This window comes from Amblyomma maculatum, chromosome 9 (assembly GCF_055883805.1).
Source record: "Amblyomma maculatum isolate TAMU_Amacu chromosome 9, ASM5588380v1, whole genome shotgun sequence".
In the NCBI taxonomy this organism is placed as follows: Eukaryota; Metazoa; Arthropoda; class Arachnida; order Ixodida; family Ixodidae; genus Amblyomma; species Amblyomma maculatum.
In genome coordinates this window covers 3,254,323-3,278,045 of record NC_139352.1, presented here as the reverse complement: position 1 = coordinate 3,278,045, position 23,723 = coordinate 3,254,323, and positions in this window count along the sequence as shown.

Genomic DNA, 23,723 nt, shown 5'->3' with positions numbered 1-23,723 from the left:
TCAAAATGCTCAGAATGTAAAGACAGTGCAAAATAATTGAAATATGTGAAAAAGAATAAACAGTGGAAAAAGGGGGTTTAAGCTGCCAAAATGTACAGTATTAAAACCCAGTGCTTGATGATGCTCATTAAGTAAATTTATAGTCTTTAATTGCTCAAATAAATTATTGAACAAATCAAAATGCATTCAGGGGGCAGACAGCTCAACATGTACAGACAATGTGTTTTGAGGCTAATTATTGGTGTATAAAAATTGCTAGATAAAACTTAACAGAAGTGAAAAACATCGTCCCTGTGTGTTAATCGCTATCGTTTTATACCTTTAACTCAGAAGCTTACCTGTCTCCGTAATTTTCCTCTCACTGGTGTGCCATCACGGTTCTTTTTCATCACGCATGCCAGATTTTGGATAGATTAATTTTTTATACCTCATAGCAACGACATTTAGCAGAGGTTACTCAAAGTGCTCGTTTTATGGCTTTGTTGGCGCCGAAATTTCATGCACTATAAATCCTGGTAAATCAGCATTTCTACTTAGTAGGTATAGCTATCATTTCTCTTGTAATAAAATGTATCAATTCACTTTCGAGATTTTCACCTAAATCGGAGTATGTGTGTGTAATCAGTTGCTTTAGTGCTTCTATCACCTATGTGAATTTCATGTTGCCCTCTCTCTGCCCGTAGCTCTGCCTCTATCTTTACCTACCCACCTACCCACCCACCTACCGTCATCTCACGACCATCGAGCATCTTTTCTCTGTCCTCTGTTCTCCTGTTGTCATCGCTTGCCGCCACGTAACATTTGGTCAGAGGTACGGCGTACGTCATCCCCGTCCTTGCCTTGGAGCATCGACACCGTCTGTAAGCCGGGACATGCATCGACCGAGGACCCAGGGACATTGCCGAGCAGCTGCGCCGTAGCCCTTCAAGCCCATGCCTGACCAAATCAACTACCACCGCCCAGCCCCCAGCCCGGACCTGAAGACAAGGAGAACAGACACACCAACCAGAACCGAGACGAAGAACCCGAAAGACCCGAATGACCCGAAGGAACCAATGGACACGAACACGCAAACCCCGCACAAGCCGCCCTACGTTTCATAGGTCATCGGAAACCATCCGTCATCGGTTTCATAGACTCTGGTGACGGATGGTTGACAGCTCCAGGGGAAGCGGATCACCCACGCATCAGACATCGTGCCGGCAAGCCGTTCTATTCTTACTTCTTCCTCTTCTTCAAGCATCCAGACACGCCCATCATCATTCCATGCAATCATCATCGGTAAACTTCCTCGTCTACGATCGGGACGATCGCTCGGTGGCCCCGGGTCATGTTACGGACGAAGGAGGAAAGAAGGCAGTGGCGCGGGCAGGAGCGCGCGCGCTAGGCCCGCTCACAGATTTATTAAATCTCATCTCATGACCATCGAGCATCTTCTCTCTGTCCTCTGTTCTCCTGTTGTCATCGCTTGCCGCCACGTAACAATATATGAATTTTTGAAACCTTATGTACTATACGTGGATGAACAATGACCTCCAGATGGTGCCGTAGTTTGCGTTCTCTTCAACCTCACTCCACTCTTCCTTCCTTATCACCCTCGTTAAACATATAATATTAAAACTCTCCTACACGCTCTGTCATCACTTGGTAGCAGGCGGGCGTCTGCTCGAGCGGAATATTTTGGGACCCTTTTTGAAAATTGCAGCAATAGAATTTGCGCGGTACAATTATTGACTGGGGGTTGAAATATCGCTACCTTTGCTAAACAATGTAAGAATCTATAACGGGATGACTCGAGGTGACAATAAACAACAACATCATCATCAGCCAGACTACGATCACTGCAGGGCAAAGGCCCCTTCCATACTTTTCCAATAAAGCGGTCCTGGGCTAGCTGCATCCACTTTACCCCTGCGAACTTCTTAACATCATCCACCCACCTAACTTTCTACCGCGCTCTGCTATGTTTTCTTTCCTTTGAAATCCAGTTTGTTACTCTAAGCGACCATCGGTGGTCCTCTACGCACTACATGCCCTGCCCGCGCCCATTTCTTCTTAATTTCTACTAGAATGTCACAACCTTTTCTATTTTTTATTTGCCTACTAGGTCATTGCCATATATCATTTATTACGTTATCTAACTTTTCTTATTCATATTAACTCAAGGAAGTTCGACGATGTCTCGGGCGATGTTTTTCGTTTCGATGCCTTTCCGAGCCAAAATTTTGTTTTGTTATGTGTATGTCTCAGGGCGACTCACGCGATGAGAGACGCATTAGTGCAGGACTCCGGAAATTTCGACCACCTGGGGTTCTTTAACGTGCAGTGACATCGCCCAGCACACGGGTGCCTTGCTTCTCGGCTCTTTTCAAAAGCAGTCACCACGGCCGGGATTCGATTCCGCATCCTTGGGCACAGCTGTCGAGCGCAATAATATTTTTGGATAGCGCACTCGCAATAAATTTCACCATAGTATTTTACTTTCGAGAAGAAATAGCAGATTTTTATTCGCATTTTGGTGTTGGTTATTGCAGTGTTCAAATCGTGCACATATTATAGATATGTAGACAATTCCTCTTTATAGATTCATTTTTATTTTGTCAGTTTTTCATGAGACCTCCGAAAAAAACTTTTCTCTATAAAATATTTTTATACAAAAGTCTTCCTCCTCATCGTCTTTAGGCTTCATTCTGGGTTGTATTTTCACCTCTTTTCCTGTAATTACCAATTTCATAACTTTCATACTTTAGTGTCGCTCCTACTCATTACATGTTGCAACCACCGCAACTTTCCTTCTAAATTATATGATGATTAGGCTTTCAAATCACTAGAAGGGAATCGGTACCAAATAAACAAAAACAAGCATTATTGCTACCACCGATTAAAAACAGCTAGGGAAACGAACGTGAATCAGGGTGCAGTTGTTGTCGTTCCGGTGTGCCAGCTCAAAAGTAAATCTTCAATGTTTACTTTAAGTTTGCTTATCTGGATTAGCAAAGGCGCTTTACTGAGGGAGAACTTTGGGTGAATTTTTAAGATAGCTGATTTGCAGGCCCCAAGAAGAGAGTGAGAAGTTTGGGCTTAAACTGAACATTACACAGACAAAAACCAGGCCGATTTTCTCTTTTTGGGCTCCAAAATTACCCCGGGTAGAGACTGCAGCCATGAAATTAGGAGACGCCTGCTTCTGGGAAAGAGAGCCTTGGCTAGCCTTGACCGCCTAGCAAAGAGTAGAGACATTACACTGTCAACTAAGGTCCGTATAGCTCGAGCTATGGTCTTTCCAGTTGTGATGTATGGATGCGAGAGTTGGACTGTGAAGAAGGCTGACCGCCGAAGAATTGACGCGTTTGAATTGTGGTGCTGGCGGAGACTTTTGAGAGTTCCTTGGACGGCGAGAAGATCAAATCAGTCGATGTTGTCGAGGTGGATTCTTTCTTTCTGTGCCATCACTCAACCTCTCAGACTGAATACAAATAAAAAAAATTCTGCGCCTGGGACTCATGAATTAAGGCTGGTTAAGGAGCCATTTCTTTGATTCTTAAGTCGCAAAACATCTTCGTTACGAAACAGCAATAGAGCGTGGCCTAGGGTTACATCCCGTGACCCTGTTTTAGGTCACAGGAAGACCATCTGATCCCGAACGATCGAATTAACTCGGTGCGAGATAAGCCAATGAATAAACCAAGAGAATTGCATTCCCTATGCGATGCCTTTTTAATTTTTTTTTCATTTATTTCCGGACTGAAACACATTATCACTAATCAAATTACACTTCACAAACGCTATTTCTTTGCCTGGACCCCATAGCTTTTGTCCTCGCTAGCTCTAAATAAGAATGCGGAACTGATGAATGCATTTCTTTATACGGCCGTAACAATACCGTATATTTTATTTCTCTGTGTTGATTTCGCTCATAAGGCACATTGAAAATGTTTTAGCATATGCGAGGACGTTTCCTTTTTTTTATCATGCTTCTCTAACAAAATAAGAAGGAACCACAAGCGCAATGAAAAAAAAAAAAAAACAAAGGAAGGAGAGAAGGGGAGGTAATCCAACAAGAGAATATTGTTCAGAATTTTGCCCTGGAAGGAAAGGAAGAAATGGAAGCGGGGAAGAAAACCGAGAAAAATTTCAAACGAAAAGAAGGGTCCCAGGGAGAGTGCGGCCATCACAGTTAGGGACGCAAGCATGTCGCTCTACTCTCTTGCAGCCCGGATAAGCAGTTAGATATCTTAGGTTCTAGATAGATATACAGATTTGTAAGAGAAAGTACCACTTTTTCTAGCCGCTCGTGGGGTTACGTGTGAATGGCATTCATTCCTTGAAAAGACGTGTTGGGATATCGGTGATATGTGAACTGCTTCTTGGAGAAATTAACGCGAAAAGCCCAACACATTCGTCTAAAAAGGCTCGATCCAACATTGAAATTTTATGATCCGCGTGATATTCCGCATCATCAGGAATGCTTGCTACATAGACTTCGTTTAAACGTGGCTCTCACGCGCAAGTACCTGCATTTAATTGGACAGATGGACTCACCGGAATGTTCAACTTGTGGCATCCCAGAGAATGTGGACCATATATTATTGGTGTGCCCAGTGTATGCGGGCGAAAGAAGTGTGTTAGCCGCTTCCTTGAAGCGTTTGGACAAGAGGCCTTTGTCGGAGGAACTGCTGCTTGGCGGTTGGCAGGACAAGGGGAAGGGCGTCCAGGAAGTGCGTGCTCTTTGCCGTTTTTTTGTGCGCCAGCAGGCTTGATTCGCGCTTGTGAGGTAAGCTACTGTGCCTGTATATATATTTCATATGCCTTCTCCCACATTGTCACCCATCATGATCTTCTTTCTTCTCCCCTTCCCCTTTCCCAGTGCAGAGTAGCAGGCCAGATTTGAATTATTCCGGCCAACCTCTTTGCCTTTTCTTTCAATAAATCCATCTACATATCCATCTATCGATAATTTTATCACAGGAGATTAAGAAAATACTGGGAAGGCAGTAATGCGTATCACCGTTTCCAAATGAAGTAAATTCTAGGTTGTTACAGGAGCTTTTCAGCTTTCGACAAAATGTCCTTTTTTTCTTTCTTTTTTTTAGCGGTGCTCTGACCAATAGGATCTAGTAACAGAATGCACGTTCTAAAATGTGTTTTTTATTTTCGCCCAGACATTTGCACTTCACGTGGCCAGTAATTGTAACCACAGCGTTATGAAATAAGCACACCAAAAGGCAAGAAGCGTAAACGTGTGATAATTTATTTTCGTGATATCAAGTTCTTTAGGAAATCATAATTGCGTGCTCGTAAATCTAGGAAGCACATGCTGCGATCTATAATTTTGTCTCCCCTTATTTCGGGCAATTGAAGAGTGTAGAATAACGCAGCGATGAATTTTATGTTTCATTCGTGTATGATCTCGATTGGTTGAGAGGTGTACTCAAAGCAGAAAAAGCAACGCACGCAAACGCTACAAACACTTCCAGCACTTCAGTAGAGTTAGTTGTTGGGCTAGTTGGTATTCTAGATTTAAGGACATAGTTTTCAGCGCAAAGGCAGGCGGCCAAAGGAAAGAAGAAGAAGGAAGACTATAGGGACGAACACAGCGCTGGCAGAAACACTCAGGAAAGGAGAGCCCGATATAAAGAAGTGTACGCCTATATATACTTCAGTAGAGTTAGTTGTTGGGCTAGTTGGTATTCTAGATTTAAGGACATGACTATAGGGACGAACACAGCGCTGTGTTCGTCCCTATAGTCTTCTTTCTTGTTCTTTCGTGCTTATAGTCTTCCTTCTTCTTCTTTCCTTTGGCCGCGTGCCTTTGCGCTGAAAACTGTGTCCTTAATACTTCCAGCGCGTCGAGTGGCCTTTCAAGTGGTTTTATAAGTACTAAGAGTGCGTAATAAAAAAGCAGCATCAAGTAACACAGCTCTTAAGAAGTAACATCGTCGAAAGGAATGAGGAACGTTAAGAAAATGCCCACTTTTTCCCGAAAAGTGGTCAGCTGATAAGCAGGAACTTTGAGACCATAGGGTTACTCCTTTTAACAACCCATTATTGACGGAGAGTTGTTATGCGGAAACCACACCCGGAAAAAATAATAAGAGCGTAATTGTTTCCTACGTTCTTTTTTTTTATTTAGTTTCTTATTTCTTTCGCGTATAGCGAAGCCCTTTGGAAAATATTCATGCATGGCAGCTTTTCATGAAGCTTTTGATAAACAGCGAAATAACGTATTCACGACAGCAAGCGTGGGGAAAAGGGTGAAAACAAGTCGGACGTTATCTTTCTCAGCTCTAAGAGTGATGGATGAGTGCCAAGGGAAAGAACACCCCGAGTTACTCTCTCGCTGGGTTGGTCAGGAACCAAAATCTAATTTTGTAAGCTTAGTTAGTGAGAAACGAACTACGTTATTCTCATCCTTGGATGTTAATAGGTATTCTGTTACTCCTCGGTGTAATGTATAGCTGGGTTATTTATAGGCTTCTAGAAGGCAGCGTGTACGGTCAGTTTTATTTAGGAACAAAAATAGCTTTTCTTTGAGGATCGAGGAGATGGAAGTATACCGACTGTGGCTTAACTCGGATAAGTGGAATCTACATGAAGAAGTTAAGATTTGCGTCGTTCAGCTTTTCTTTGCCACGTCTTGTTGCTCTTAGCTGAAAATTTAGCTGGTGGATTTCACTTTTGTTTAGACGAAGGAAGTCCAATTAAGGTGTTTAAGGCAACCTTGTCTATTAAAACAAATGCGGTGAAGACGACGATATCTGAAGCGCGGCGTCAAGGCTGGCAGCTTAGTGCTTGATGAATCCTGTTCCCAAAATATCGCAGTGTTTTATAATGCAGTGACCAGCGAACCTGTTATCTTTACTTCGGCCAGGGCTCGTAAACCATTGGATGCCAGTTTCATTTCGCGCGGTAGCTCAAAGGAGGCTTCAAAGTCCCTTCGGTGGATTACAAGAATGTGGACAATAATGTTGCTGCAATGAAGTGACTTTAGACCGTGTAAAGCTAGAACTTTCGCTGATGGCCTTCACGCGCCTGCAATTTTGTCTTGATTTTCTTTTCTGAGTTTTCTTCCCTGTATTTTTCGTTCTGTCTCTTGCATCGCTTCTTGGTGTATTTTTCTCTTCCTTATTTCTCTCCATCTTCACTCAATTGTCTTGGCTTTCTTTCTTTTGTGGATTTCGATAGCTACAACCCCTATACGATGGGCTGCAATCACACGTGACCTATAGAAGTGGAGTCTCGGTGAAGGTTCTCGCTGAACTGAGAGAGTACGCACGCAGCGTCTAGCGTTCTTCCTGCCCTTTCGTTTTTATTGTAGTTGTATGAAACGCTAATATTTGCAAAAAAAAAGAAGAGTTGTTCCGTCGATCTTAGCTTCTTGCCTTGAATGTGTGCTTCAGAACTTCCTCAATGGCGTCGTAACATTTTAAAAATGAAAATCGAACTGGCTATGCTTAGACGAAGCAGTTGTTCCATCAAAGCGAGTTCCCCAAAATTTACAGCATATAGTTCACCAGTTGTGCTGCCTTTTGGTCAGAAAGAAGGGGAAGGAAAAATCCGCTTCTTATAGGAGAGTCTATTGTGTATTGTCAATGTACTAAAAGCTTGATGAGTGTTGAAAGTAACGGAACATTCGCGTGAGCTCCAATTATTGGTACAGAGCGCGCTTGAACGCTTCTCCAAGTACATTACGACATGCGGATTGCTTCATATTTCCATTCAAAGTTTTAGTAGCTGTTGTGCATAAGAAAGTGTTTTTTTTTTTCGTTCCCTTCGTTTTGTCGTTTACCAGTCAAGGAAGTGCAACATCGCATCGATAACTCGTATACTAACCATCCATTACAAGAGGTGTATAAGCTGACGCTGACAGTACCTGATAGCTACTGGTCTGGACAGAGACCTTTAAGTGTACTTTCACATTTTTGGGGGCTGGAGGTTGTTGTAAAGGCCCATACTGGTTTATCCTGGCAGAAGAGTGTTGCTGATTGCTGTCGCAAGGTCAGTGCAAACGCAGAACACGGGTCGCATACGCTTCGTCGTTGTTGCCAGGTGCACTCAGCGAGCCACCTTACGGGATGTACCCTATGCTATCTTTAGTCGACAAGCCCGCGCTCTGAATCAGTTGGCCGCTGCAAGGTTTGGTAAAAGTAGGGCGAAAGTGTCTCCCGCCGTATGCTTGGATAAGGATGCACAGGTGCAGCAAATAGATAGGATAAAATGCATTGATGCTTTACATTTCACTTTTCATGTTGGCCTGAGCAATGGGTCTATCCTATTTTTTATTAGAACATATGGGAACACAACCATGGCCAATGATAGGGTGTAAAGATTCACCCCGCTTAGGAAGGTAAAGGTGTGGGCTAGTTGGTGGACATAACGACTGAAAAAATTAAGGGAACACTGAAGCAACCGTACGTGCAGCAAGGCCTTTTATTCGCACTGCTGCGATCTTTAAAACTCCCTTGGTTCTTCGAGAGAGGTAAAGAGAGGAAGAGGCCCTCTCTCTCTCTCTCTCTCTCTGGAGAGAGATATTATTTTCGAGTTGCATTTAGTTCACCTAATATACTCGGCGCTCACAGCTATATATACCGCTCACAAAAACTCATAGGATTGCGGACAAAAGAACTCTATCACTTCAACCTTATAAATCGGCGTTCGGGGTGTTTTTCAAATGAACGAAGGTTCAAGCTTCGGGGAAACACCAGCGTCTCTCTCTCAGCGTGATTCGCGAAAGGGTACATGTGTTGTTTTATTGTCGATGGTTGGTTGTTATCGGATGGATGATAATTGTGAATATTCTCAGAGTACATAATTAAAATGTATGCAGTCAGATATTTTGGATACCTTGTAACGAGGCCATGAGCATGAAGGACGACTTCTAATTGAGGAAGTTGAATCAGGTCGGCTTTGAGCGTGCTGCGTAAATTTTTCTCCCGCCGGATTTGCTCCAGCATTCACCCAAGCCAGCTTTCTCTTACACAATGGATATTTTTACAGCTGATATGCATAACCAGATGCTCTTCCAATGAAAGTGCCCATCTTAGAGGCAAAAAATGCATTAATTTTTCACGTGGGCGAGTTTCACATTAAAATATGAATAGGGCCAAAATATTTAGGCCCGAGGCACCTTTGGTCCAGGGCAGAACTGCCACTGCCGACTACTCTGTATAAGGCAATCAAATATATCAAAGGAAGCTTCTGTGCTAAGCTGGGCGTGATAAAGGATAAACGAGGCAGGGACCTCACTGAAGCCTCAGAGATAAAGAAGAGGTGGCAGGAATACACAGAAGAATTGCACAAGAAGGACCCGGATGTGCAAACCCGACATAAGACGGTTGTGATTACTCATCTCGAGCCGGGCATCCTGAAGGGTGAAGTTGAATGGGCCTTAGCCAGCCTTGCTAAGAACAAAGCTAGCGGAATTGATGGCATTCCAGCTGAGTTGCTTCAAAACCATGACGACGCTGTTAACGTTCTGTATACATTATATCAGCAAATTTGGACAAACCTGCAGTGGCACAGGATCGGAGGAGGTCAGTTTACATCCCCATTCCAAAGAAAGGCAGTGCCAAAGATTGTTCCAACTACAGCACGATTGCGCTTATTTCGCATGCTAGCAAGGTGATGTTGAAAATCCTCCAAGGTAGGCTGCAGCAGTATGTAGATCGGGAGCTTCCGGATGTGCAAGCAGAGGCAGAGGCAAGGGCAGAGGAACTAGAAACCAGATTGCCAACCTTCGCTGGATCATGGAAAAAGCAAGATAGTTCCAGAAACCCATCTACTTCTGCTTTATTGATTATGCGAAAGCGTTTGATTGCGTAGATCACAGCAGATTGTGGCAAGCTCTCCAGGAGGTGGGAGTTTCGATTCACCTCATCTGTCTCCTCAGGAACCTGTATGAAGGGCAAGAAGCCACAGTCAGAACTGTGCATGGTCTTACTGATTGGTTTCCGATTGAGAAAGGAGTGAGACATGGCTGCATACTGTCGCCCTGCCTATTTAACCTATATGCTGAGTGCATCATGAGGAAGGCCGGTCTGGACGAGTCTTCAGCTGGAGTGAAGACTGCTGGGAAACGTATCAACAACCTTAGATATGCGGATGATACCATTTTAATGGCAGAAAGTGAAGTGGAACTCAAGAGACTTCTGATGTGCGTACAAGAAGAGAGTGAGAAGTTTGAGCTTAAACTGAACATTAAAAAGACAAAGATCATGGCGTCTTGCCCTATCAAGTCCTGGAGCATCAAGGGGCAAGAAGTGGACGCTGTGACCGATTTTCTCTTCTTGGGCTCCAAAATTACCCCGGAAGGAGACTGCAGTCATGAAATTAGGAAACGCCTGCTTCTGGGAAAGAGAGCCTTGGCTAGCCTTGACCGCCTAGCAAGGAGCAGAGACATTACACTGCCAACTAAGGTCCGTATAACTCGTGCTATGGTCTTTCCAGTTGTGATGTATGGATGCGAGAGTTGGACTGTGAAGAAGGCTGACCGCCGAAGAATTGACGCGTTTGAATTGTGGTGCTGGCGGAGACTTTTGAGAGTTCCTTGGACGGCGAGAAGATCGAATCAGTCGATATTGTCGACCATAAACCCTGACTGCTCATTGGAGGGTCAAATTCTAAAGTTAAAGCTCAGCTACTTTCGGTCATCTGATGAGAAGGGAAGAGCCGCTGGAGAAAGATTTGAGGTTGGGAGGTTGAGGGTCACCGGAGAAGGGGTAGGCAGCGAACGAGATGGTTAGATGGCATCCTCGAGGCGCTGCAGATGAAGTTATGTGATGTTAAGAAGATAATGAGAGACCGGAAAGCGTGGCGTGATATGGTCCATAGGGTCAAGAAGAGTCGGACACGACTGAACGAATGAACTGAACTGAACTCATGGTATACGTCATCCTGTCTGTATATATGACTGCCAACGCATAATTATGCCTCTGTCGTAATAAAGCAATTACCTTTAGTCATGCTTGATGAACACGGGCGCGACAAGAATAGAATCGCCCGTAACTCATTATTGTTTTAGGTGTTTGCTACAGAGTGTAGAATACTCTAGGAGTAAAAGAGACTAAATGCAACATCTTCCGCCTAGAGCTAGCTATAAATTATCGACTGTTAATTGTGCCAAAGTTTTGAAGCGAGCCATGGACTATGAGGGACGCTGTAGTTGAGGACTATAGATAGATAGGAATGAGGATGGAAGGCAGGGATGTTAACCAGAAAGGCCTCCGGATGGCTACCCTACACTGGGGAAAAGGGATACGGGGATTAAAGAGAAGAGAAAAGGGACGTGGAGCACAGTCAGAGTTTGTGACACAAGCCGGTGGCTGTTAGAAAACTAAACAGTGTTCTGTATGCCTTAAAGGCGGTCGACTGCCGTAGCCACTGACCAAGGATCTTAATTATCCGCCGTTAAAGGGTGAAGATCGAGGCGGTCCAGCACAACGCAGCTTATGTCTTTCGCTTGTGAAGAGACAATCGAATATATCTTATCTGAATGCCCTGCATTTGTGATCGAGGGCGATAGAATTACGCAGCGTACATAGGGCTCCTATACATCATGCGTTGACCTCTTGCAGTACAGGACTGCGGTATTTTATCACCTCCACGGAGACGCTGCTTTCAGAACAGATATTGGGCGAGGTCCTACCGCTTACCAGTCCAGCGCTATAAGTCCTAAGCCGCAGTATTTGGACTTTCTAAGAGAAGCATTCGTTTTGACAGGTGGTGTACAAAAAGGTAATGGGAAGTTTATATTCTTTTTTTTTCCACAAGATTGCGTCAAAGAAAATTTATACCAAACGAAATAATTAAGGTTTGATCTGCTTAATATAATATTAAGCCCAAGGCCGAGGCCGGAAGCCCTAGGCGGACAATACTGCTTGAAGTACTAAGTCTCTGATAATGGAATGGCGAAAGGAGGTCCTTACTAGCAGATTGTATTTGGTTTCAAGCGAATGATTGAACTCTTCATTTTGCAAACTATATGGCCGCAGAGTTGCTGTTTTGCTTATAGATTTCTTATGCATTTCAATAGTAGCTGAGGTATACCTTAGTCTCCCTGGTCATATGTGGCACATCCCAAAGGAGGTTTTCTTTCATTCTGATGAGTTTCCTGCAAAATTGCTTCGCCTTTTACGACAATAAAGTCAAAAGTGGCACTTACACTGGAACCTTACCTTGATCAGAATTATGTGCACAGAGTGATGGTAGGTTACTTCATACGAATTAGAAATTCGAAGTTTTACCTGAATAAAATGCTGGAATTATAAAAAATATACACGTTCTCTCGCGCCTAGAACAGCAGCAAGTATATATTTCTAAACTTTAAAGCTAAGGAAAATTTTATCTTAGCTTGATGAGTGTGTGAAGATGACTTTCGCGGGTTATGATAGGAAGTACACCTAACGCCTAATGCTCATTCAAACACTCACGATAAAAAATCAGGTTCATTAGCGTTGAGAAGCAGGTTTACTGCAGGCAGAAAAATTTCCCGTCCCCATTTCAATATGAATGACCAACATTTTGAGGCTTTTCACCGGCGCCACATTCACCTTTTATGGTGGACGAGAACGTCCTGTGTCAGATTATGTTCCGCAATACACTCACGGTAACAGAACATTCTACCTCTATCGTTACGGACGCAGGTTGCGCCGGTGAGAGCTCTCAAGGATATGTTGCACGCAACATAAACACCTGCGAAATTGAGAGATACGGCAGTAGCCGTACCTCATTTGAGAGTACACCGAACGCGAAATTCGGAGGTCCTGGGTTCGGATCCTATCTGCCGCATGGTGTTGCTTTTATGTTTTACAATTATTTACAGTCGTGAGAAAAGTAAAGTGCAACACTTGGCCGATGGTGAAGATCGGGAAAAGTGCATTGCAACGCCATCTAGCATGACATCTCTGGGATCGACACAATAGTGGTGGGCCCTCTTTTATCTACATGCACATGTCGCTAGATAGCGTTTCGATGTATAGTTTTTCCGAGCTCCACCATCGGATAAGTGTTACATGCTACTTTTGATACTGACTGTACCTGCTGATATACAGTTGACTCAACAGTAACTTTGAGGTGTAAGTTGCGGCTCTTAATTTCAATAAATCAAAAGTGCTTACCTTGGGAGAATGGGCCAAGTGATTTCGGCTGCATGCGCTGGTACTTTTCAGTACTTCGGCACTTTGGTTTCCAGTGGATTAGTTTAAAAACAGTGGAGTCTACTGGTTTTTCAAGCCTCGTCTATGAAGCTTTAGAAATGAACTTGGATGGGTCAGGAACTCACAGTGTTTGTTCGCAAATGAGTCTGGTCTGCAACAGTGTTGCAACCACATATTATCTACGTCCTTCATATCTGCGAGAACAATGCCACTAGTAATGCACAGTATATTGACAACTTTCGTGTCGACCCCAATTGGAGCCAACGGGCCATATGACAACTTGTCTCTACTGCGGAAGTCTGATGGAGTAGGCCTTGTTCAACTGACCGTGCGTCAACTTGTTTCACATGTCAGAGCAATAGATAGACTCCTCCAAGCACAAAAGCAGGGACCGTTTAGTTCCCTTCGGGTTACCTTGAAGCTGAGCCAACGTTAAGCTGGTACTTTGCGGGTCTAGAGAACAGTTTCGCCCTTATGCCGTGCTTGGTAAGCTGGTGTATGAGCACACAGTAATTGACCATTTGGCCATAAGTGAGGACTTCTGATCTCAGAGGTGGATTGATTCTCAATAAGGCCAGAATTCACGTGTTCGGTGGGCGATGACGCAAGGTGAGCACGTGGCATTAGAATTACGTACGTATGCTAATTTTAGGTAAAATGAGCACTTAGGTACTCATGCGCTCATTTGATTAGCCTATTTTCGCCCACTGGAATGGTCCGTCGGGGATCTGCGTGCATATTTGTTAACTGCCGGCACCTTCGATTTCTTTACAGCGCGCTTTTTACTAGATCACCTGCGTAGCCTATCCAGCAGGCAAACCATTCAGGTTGTTACTGAGTTGTTCCCTTTACACTTTTTTTTAGCTGCACAGGCCGTCTTATCAGGATTTCCCTGACACCAAAAATACTCCCATAACCTCTATGAAGTACATATCTAGATTTCATAGAGAGGTATTGATCTCCTTTCACACTGTGTGCCTGCGTTCGGTAAGAAATAAACATATATACTTGCACCCGGCACAGTGTACAAGCGTATATGTTACCAAGGCCTATATGAATCATGCACATTGAAGTATGCGTTTTAAAGAACGCTTTTCAACATGCCTTAAAGCATTTGGAAACGCTAGGGTTTCCGTATTTTTATAGCATCCAGTACATGTAAGTTAAGAAATGCGATTTGATCCACGAAATAAAGAGAAATAAAATGAAAACAGCATAAAATGGAGCATTCAGGTCACGGAGGCCAACGAGGGTCTGTAAAAGATGGCCTCTGTTTCCTGAATTGTGCGATGGTTAGGCACGTGCTCCGATCATCAATGACTACAAGGCAAGTCTCAGTAATGTCGCTTTGAGAGGTTCTTACTGCCGTTACATTTTCCCTCCATTCACCCAGAAAGTGACGTCGCCACCTCTTTTGTCGAATAAAGGCTAGAACGGCATACCGAATCAACGCCAGCAATTAAGCAGGTGTCAGGCCTGGTGGCGAAGTACGATGACGCAACTTTTTTACGGACGACTCACTAGCCAGACGAGCAATTGCGAGAGAGGGATAGAGAATCGGCGAACACTGGTAGAGCCTGCGGTGCCTTTAATGCTACATGTGCGCTAAAGTTGACGAGAGCACTTTCTGCTCGCTCTGGAGGAGAGGATTGTCGCTGGTCTGGACATTCGTTCTCTGCTGCGCATGCTCTGTTAAGCTGCTAGCCGGCCAGCTTAGAGAATCACCCGTATTCGCCACCTAAGTGTCTCGGTCCACACAGGGCGACACGAAAACGCTTTCTTGCAGCGACAATTGCAATTCTCCATCTGCCTCGTGGGCCGCACGCAGTGCTTCTTTTGTGCTTTTCCTATTGCCCGTCCATAAAGCAGCGTCATCCTCCTTCGGTAAAGAATTTGCCGTGTAACAGTTGCGGAATTTCAGAGACTCCCCTACTGAAAAAACTGTAAGGGGCAATAACCTCACATTTTCTCACACAATCTCACTCAATTCACATAAGAAATCACGTACAAATCGCATATAATTGCATAAGTTCTCATAGTTTCTTGTACATTACCATAAATTATGTACGATATTTTATGATAATGATGTGCACCGTATGAGACTCTATGCGATTAAATGAGATTTTATGAGGTTATTGCCCCTTAGAACTTTTGGTTTTTCAGTAGGGTCGAGACTATATCGTATCAACCCGTACTCAAGCAGCTCTAGTTCTCTCGAATGTTGGCTCAAAGAACTGAAATTTCGAGAGAAATTTGCCGAGGAAGTTTGGTGAGGAGGCTGGAGGAGGAACGAGGCGTACTGAATTGAAGGCTATCATTTTTGCGAACTGAAGTATCATTTCCCGTTTCTTCATTCACTTTCTTTCGACAAAAGGAAAAAGCACGTTCAAAGCATCCATCAGCAACGATATCCATTCTTAGCCACCTGCAGATGTTGCCAAAGATGGTGAGGAAAAACACGCTTACTGACATCAAAAATGCGATGCTAGAAGACGATCCTTGCCTGCTGCTCGCGAAAATGAAAGGTAAGTAAATACATGGTAGAGCGCACGTAGGTCGTTTGGTTTAAAGGCAAATAGACACCTAATTTTTGAGTTCGCGTTTTATTCTTTGTAATGTTGCCAATGACAGTAGTGTACGCGGATCACTACGTCATATTCGCCTACGACTGCTGAATAATTTATAACTGAATTTCTTTTTTCATCTGTTTCGATTCCGGTTTCAACAGCCGACCGATGGCTGTGACGTCAAAGTGAAGTCTCCATCACCTGGGATAAAAACAGCAATATAATCAATTCTCTGTCTTTTGAATTCACTGCGGTGACAAAGGCAGCCTGCCTCAGTAACAGGTATAACAAAAAGTGAACAGTCAGCGATTATATCGCTGTTTTCTCACCCGCGCTTCCAGATTTCTTCGTGAAGTCACAGCCATATCTTGGCTGCTGATACCGAAACTGGTGAGAAAAGATAATTCAATTATAGATTACGTTAACAAGAAAAAAATGCCATCAAAACTCCTAAAAAGGATTTAAAAGTCCCCAAAGGGACTTGGGCTATAAGGGACGCGATAGTTTCGACCAACTAGGCGGGGCATTTGGACCAGCTGGGGCTCTGTAATGTCAGCTGACTTTGCACATACATGGGTGCCTTGCTTTTTGTCTCCATTGAAAAGAGGCCGCTACGGCCGCGATTTAACTACGCTTTCTTGGGCACAGCAGCCAAACTCCCTGATAACTGAGCCACCGTGCCGGTTTGAGTGCAGGTGATGAGGTAATAATGAATATGAACCACAGAAGTCTCGATTGTAAAGGGACCCTTAACTAAACACCTTCGCAGTTCAGTACATACTGAAATGTTTATCAGCCATTGCCATCATTTTTCAGTTTTATAAAATACCGTCGTTGTTTTTTTCTTGTTTATCTGCGCTATTTGCTTCTATTTTGAGATATTGAATTATTTCAGATGTATAATTCACGGTATTTTCCTCTTATACCCTGCATTTACTTCCACAGCATTGCAGCTTTTAAAGTTGTAATTTAGATTTGTTTGCTTTCTCACTCGCATCAGTCATGCGTAAGCACTGGAGGAAATATAAAATAACAAATAAATAAAAAATATGTATGTATAGCTTTAAAGTCTTTTAGCTGAACATTGGTTGGGTTTCTTAGCCTAACTTATCTCTTTAATCTCGGCGACCTGGTATAGACAGCCTCACCGCGTCTGTCTTTTTCAAAAATTGCAAGAAAATTTACAAGAGGGGAAAGTTTACACTCAAAGCTAGTATTCTCCCGCGAATAGTGACGAAGGCAGGTTTCTGGCCCCATCCGCAGTGCGGACCGCTTGCTGCTGTTACTCTGCCTTCGAAAGCCGCTTTCGTAGAGCAGTACATTTTAAGGCACACGTCTTACTTCGCGCATGCGTGACACGTGCATAATGTGTCTGCAGATCCAGAAACTAGTTTTTGTCGAGAACAATATCCAGAAGTACTTTGTCGTTGAATAGCCTGTGGCGAGCATAATTGCACTGTACTAATTTCAGGTCGTAATAAGTAGTGTTAATTGATAAATGGACTTAAAAATGAATTCCATGCCACATCATCAAGTCTTATATCACTGGATCGCCTTAACAGTGCATATTTGCAGTGACTTTTAGTGTCAGCTCTAAGTAATTGCCGTGAATAAGTCAACAGTGATTAAATATTTACCTTTACAATGTAGCGTCAAGTCATATATTGTGGAATAGCTTAAACTGAGTACAATTCCGCTACACGAAGGCAAGTCTTAGTAAAAACACAATAGGTAGCTAAATGAGATTGATAATTGAGCCTTAACGTCAAGTCATGTATCGTTAAATCTCGAAGACTACAGTCCAAAATCAAAACTAAACCCCGAAAAAAAAATTGTAAAGTTGAGCCAAAGCTGGTTTAACTAGGTTGAAAAACAAAACAAAAAACAAAATCATCCAGTGCTTACGCATTTACAGCACGTAGGGAGACTTAATTGTGGTCCTGAAAGTTTTTTATGTCTCCTGTTGTGTAATGCTAAGACGGTTATTGGTGAACCACGCACTTCCATCCCCGTGGAGTCAGATAACTATTTTATTGAGACCGTTCATCGTATAAACTTTTTCTGGAACTTTATAGATTATAGACAAGACGTTGTTGCCTTATAAAGCTACTTGGATTTGAGCTGTTTTACTAATTTGGTTATTGTGCAGAAAATAAATGTAAGAGTGCGAAAAAAAGATAACAAGAGGCAAGGAGGGGAAAGAGTTGGAGAAGAGAGGCAGGGCATCTTGCAAAAACAGCCAGAAAATCACGGGATACATAAAATTGCGCGAATACGGTAACTCTCGGAATACCTTGCCGGACTATCGGCAGTTCGTGGAAGCAGTTGATTCATTAGGCTGAAAGGACTTCATTTGCAGCAGCGAAATTGCTCCCTGCTTTAGTCTTAGCAGAAAAAGAGGACTTGCTTTCGTTTCCCTTTCGTACTACGAGTCATTCCCTTGCTCGCAAAGCTGCCTGCAAAGGTGGACGTTTCTGCTTGCCACCGATAGGTGTACTACCCAAAATCCACCGAAGGGTATACCTACATTTTCAGATAGGCAGCAATTTGTGATGCTGGCTAATTTAACCAATGCGCTGCCGAGAGTTTCTCTTTCTCTTTTACAGCGCGCAACATTTGTGAAAAAAAAAGAAAGAAAATCATTTTCTGATTTAATTGCAAGATCATTGAAGTCCAAGACACCAGGCCACCAGGCAGTCGTGTAAAGATGCGTTGAAGGCCCGGAATAATTTGTGCTACGCGCTAAGGCCTGTCTACTAGCTTCCTTTTATCATAAAAAAATGATTCCGCAATAGGATTGCGCTGATATTGGTACGGCTAACAAAAGTGGCGTCAAGATGACCGAAGTGTGTGAGTAGCACGTGTTCTTGCTCCTGGTGTTTTGGTCTCCGTGCGCGTCCTATATCCTTGGCCTGTTCGCAGTGGCAAGGTCGTCACTAAGTCTTCTGCGTCATTACAATATTCGCATTACGTACGGAAATTTTCCTATCTAGTGAAAAAAAGAATGATAATGTTGGAAGGGACATATTATAAAATCACGAACTAGAATGGTTTGTGGGGTTTAACGTCCCAAAGCAACTCAGGCTATGAGAGACGCCGTAGTGGAGGACTCCGGAAATTTCGACCACCTGGGGTTCTTTAACGTGCGCTGACATCGCACAGCACACGGACGCCTTTCTTTTCGCCTCCACCGAAAAGCTACCGCCGAGGCCGGGATTCGATCCCGCGTCCTTGGGAACAGTAGTCGAGCGTCGTAACCACTGCGCCACCCCGGCGGGGCGAACTAGAATGTTTTAGTAACCAAAAAAAAATTAAGAAGATGCTTATGGTTTACCTTCAGAGTAGGAATGATAGTGCTATTAACACCGCCATTTCATTATGGAAATTTTTTGCGCTAAGCTCGAGTGCCGCAATTGTCGAGTTAGGCAAACTGTTAAACGTCTTGAGATGGTTTGTGCTCGAGTGAAAGGCGGGAGCAATATCTGGTTCGATTCTTGATGGATACATATTCTTACAAATGACGGCATATAATTGGAGTCGTATCTTACCTGAACTCACCTATATTGCTGAAATGTAGAGGCTAACGAAAACGATTCTACTCAAATTGAGGACAACGCAGAGGGTTATGGAACGAAAAATGGTAGGTGCAACGTTAAGAGATAGGAAGCGCGAAGAGTGGATCAGAGAACTAACTCGAGTTAATGACATTCTAGTGGAAATGAAGAAGTGGGCATGGGCAGGACATGTAGTGCGAAGAGAGGACAATCGATGGACATTTAGGGTAACAAATTGGATCCCAAAAAAGCGTTAAAGGGGGCTGTAGAAAGTTGGGTGGGCGGATGAGGTTAAGCACTTCGCAGGGATGACGATGCAGCTAGCACAGGACCAGGTTAATTGGAGCACTGTGGCAGAGGCTTTCGCCCTGCAGTGTGCCTAGTGCGGCTGCTGCTGCTGATGATGATGGTGATGTCATCACTTATATTACTTTCAGCTAACCAGCTTACAACTTGAATAGCAGATGGATGCTTGATAGAGAACCAAATAGTATGACAGCACCCTGAGCGCTGCACAAGAAACGGTTTACAATTTTTATACGAAGTGACGTACGCATTTTTCCCTACACGTTTTTCTCAGTTCTGCGTCACAGTGACGACGCCTTTTCGACCGATCGAGCTGCATACGCTTCGCGAAGCATATAAGCATATAACGCCAGACTCAGAATAAAATTGGGGAGATTTAATTCTTCTTGAGATACACATAGCGAAAAACTTTGCTGGATGATTGTACGCTGCCTGACGACGCGCTTGCGAAGAGTCCGGCGAGCGCCTCAGCCAAGGCGAAACTGGAGGAGTAACCGCCGGCGACGCAAACGTTATTATTCCAGCATACTGCTATGCCTTCTCTTAGTCCCGACATATTACAGGGACGGAGCGGTGAAAGGAAATCGAAGCAACTGCTATACCCTCTCATAATCACGTGGCGTCCGAGCTGCGGCGCCAGGCGGTCGTGCGCAGCAGCGCTTCTCCATAGGGAGTGTGGCAGCTGTGTGAAGAAGCGTCGCCAGCTCAGTGCGCTGCACCTGCTGTTAAGGTCAAACGCTCGCCGAGCGTATGCCCGTTGGACATGGATTAGTAGAGCTTTCCGCTCTAAAAAGAGACAAAGCTATATCGGACAAATGTGATGCGGAAGATTTACACGCAGTGCCCAAGAGGAGGAGAAAGCATTAATTTATGATGATATTGCTACGAAGGTGACGAAGCGGGCAGTGGCGCGGGGCGGCGCGCTCGCGCCATGCCCGCTGGTCATTAAAGCATATTTCATCGTCATGTCATTACGTCGTTCTGCTTCTGTTGTGTCACCGTGTTCCATCGCTCGTCATGCCACCACGTAACATTTGGTTGGAGGTGCGGCTCATCCCCATCCTCGCCTTGCACCGTCGAAGCCAACCGTACGCCGGGTCCATCTGCCGAAAACCCGTGGAGACCGCCACCCAGCTCTGCCCCTGCCATTTTTGCTCAGACCGGGCCAGCCGAGCTGGACAGGGCCGCCTCCCAGCCCTCCCTAGTTGGCTGTTTTATTGCTTTTAGTTTTGTATTTTGTTGGCAGGCCCTCACCATGTGGTATAAGTCTGCATACTGCCCGCAGAATTTGCGCTTACCCGTGAATGTCGGGTCCATGTGTTTTAGTATGGTGGGATTTAGAAAACACCCGGTTTGGAGCCGTCTAAGGTGGCACTCCTGAGATCTGTCGAGACCTTCGGCGGGTCCCGGGAGTGGCCTCATGCAGAGGCGTAAATAATTTGTAATGTCCGCATAAGGTATGAGCGGGATTGGTATGGCTGCCTCGGTAGAACCGGAGGATTGAGCGGAACCCCGGGGGAGGAACGCTCGGGCAGCCGCGTGAGCGGTCTCGTTCCCCTCCTACCCCTGGTGACCGGGCACCCATATAACCTGTTTTATACTAGTAGCCGAATCTGAATTTTTCGTATATTCCAATAATAATCTGCGGGCGAGTGGTGCTATCCTACCCCGCATGTAATTTCGGCAGGCCTGTTGCGCGAGTCCGACATTATGTAGGCTGCGTCGTAGTGGGTGGCGGCCAGTGCAATCGCCACTTCCTCCAACATTAGCGCGTCGTTTGTTTTTACTGAGAGCCCGTTCACCTGCTTTCCTTCGTGCACTACAGCAATGGTACAGATGCCAACTTCGGTGGGACCCGCTGCATCCCCGTATTATGTGCCTCTCTTACTGCCATAATTATTTTGTATAAATATTACCCTGGCTTCACGCCTCCTCTGATTATACTCCCAATTCATATTTTCGGGGAGCGGCTTAACCGTCAAAGTATTTTTCTGCACTTCCGGGATGTCCACTCTGTTTTCTGTGGTGGGGAGAAGCCCTAGATTGAGGTCTCGGAGGACTTACCTGCCGGTGCTGCTCACCGACAGCTTAGCAATTTGGCTTGTTCTGTGGGCCTCAATCAGCTCCCCTATTGTATTATGGATCCCAAATGGGAGCAGGCGCTCTGTAGACGCTCTAGCCGGGAGTCCTAGAGCCTTTTTTACCGCCGCCCGAATCACCGAGTCGAGCGTGCCACGGTCGCTCTTCCTCAGCTTGAGGTAGTGCGCCACGTACACCACACGACTAACGACGAGCGCCTAAAACCAGGCGAACGGTCTTTTTTTCAAGAAGTCCACCGTGCTTGCCGGATATCCTGCCAATCATCCTACTAATTTGTTCGAATTTGTTCGTAGGTGGACATTAATTTTTTCAGGGCTGCGGCAATGTTACCCCGGTTATCAGTTGGCAATCCCAATACCGAAGTGTGCTCACCTCTGGTATCGGAATGCCATTTACGTAATTGTGTATGTATTGTTCTGGGTCTTTATGTTTTGCAATGGGTGCAAGAGTTCTGACTTCTTCGGAGCGCACTCTAGACCCCATTCCCGAGCGTAGTTTTCTACTACCATTACACTGCGTTTCTTGGTGTAATTAGACTCAGAGGAAACAAACAAAAAAGCAAAAACGTAGCGCACTATCACGAAAAATATGTCATGTGCATTATTTTATACAAATGCAGCGGAAGTTTTTAGTGCGTGGCACCACAGGACGGGGCGCATGGAAGCGTAAAAAGAGCAGTCTTAGTGGCCTTCTTTCAGCAGGACCTCTGCTTATTGTATACGGCTCGCATACACGGCGCTGGTGATCACTTCGAGCTATGATCCTCTTAGGAAAGGAAAAATAGCAAAAAAAAAAAAGGATTAACTATAGCAACAGGTAATTGGAAAGTAGGCTTGCCCAGATACAGCATGCTTCTCTTCAGTCGTCGTCGAGGGCTATTCAGCGTGATAGGAACCCACGCTTTGTGGGCACGATAGAGAAGAGGTTTCCGGTCTATACGCCACGTGCTAAATATCTAACTCGACGGTTTTCACGCAACAGCGGTGCAGGCAAGTTAACGAACGTGTCGGCGGAGCAGAGCGTAGACGAAGTTTCCTAACTCTGCTCAGAGAATGCAGGCGTGCGGGAGACAGGCAAAGAGAGATCAACTTCTCTTATTCATGACACTCTCACCTCACTGATTGTGCATTAAAACGGTTACAAGCTACAATATTCATGGTTAGTGTGATGAGAATGGAGGTTCGGAATACCGTTTGTGCTGGAAGTGTTGGTAGGTTGCTGATTCCCAAAGAAGAAAGCAATGGCTCGCTGCCAGTCCAGCAGCCGCCAGGAATATCACAATGCCCTCGATGTCATTTTTGCGAAAGAAGCTGCTTCCTAAGGATTTTATTGAAAAGGAATTCTGGTTCCCTAGTTCTGGATTGCAAGCAGCGGGTGTTGTGAGCTTTCGCCGCTGCCCGCTCGCAGACGTTCCTTCAGTATCGTTTGAGATGTACTACAGTGTGATGAGCGCCATCGCTTTCAGGCAGGGGTTAAAGTCGAAATGAACTTCAGGCATTCCTACTTCACTCCAGCGGAAGCCAGGGCATTCTAAAAGACGGTGTAATCTTGTTGCTGTCTGCCGTTCTCTACAACTCTCAGTATTGTTATCCGCGCCCACACATTCGAAGGTAAGTCTTTATTGGGAGTGAGCGGTAATCATTCTGGCTCGAAATATTAGAGGCTAAATGAGAGAGATGAACTTGAGGTAAGAACTGCAAATAATTATTGATGACTTAGACAGGAAAAGTAGAAAGGCAGGCTTGAAAATCAATATGCATAAGACTAATGCAATGTTCAACAGCCTCGGGAAGGAACAGCAGTTTACGTTAGGTAGCGAAACACTGGAAGTAGAAGGCGAATATTGTAACGTAACGTTACACAGAAGGCGCTCTGGCACTCTGGCACCGAAGAACACCAACAGCCAGTCAGGGCAGCACAAAAGCGGAGCACCGTTCTTCTTCGTCGTCTTTTCCGAATCGCCCGTTCAAATCTTCGTCGTCTATGAACGACATGTGTCATTGCCCCCCTTTTTGGCAGCATCGCCTCGATGCTGCAAATGC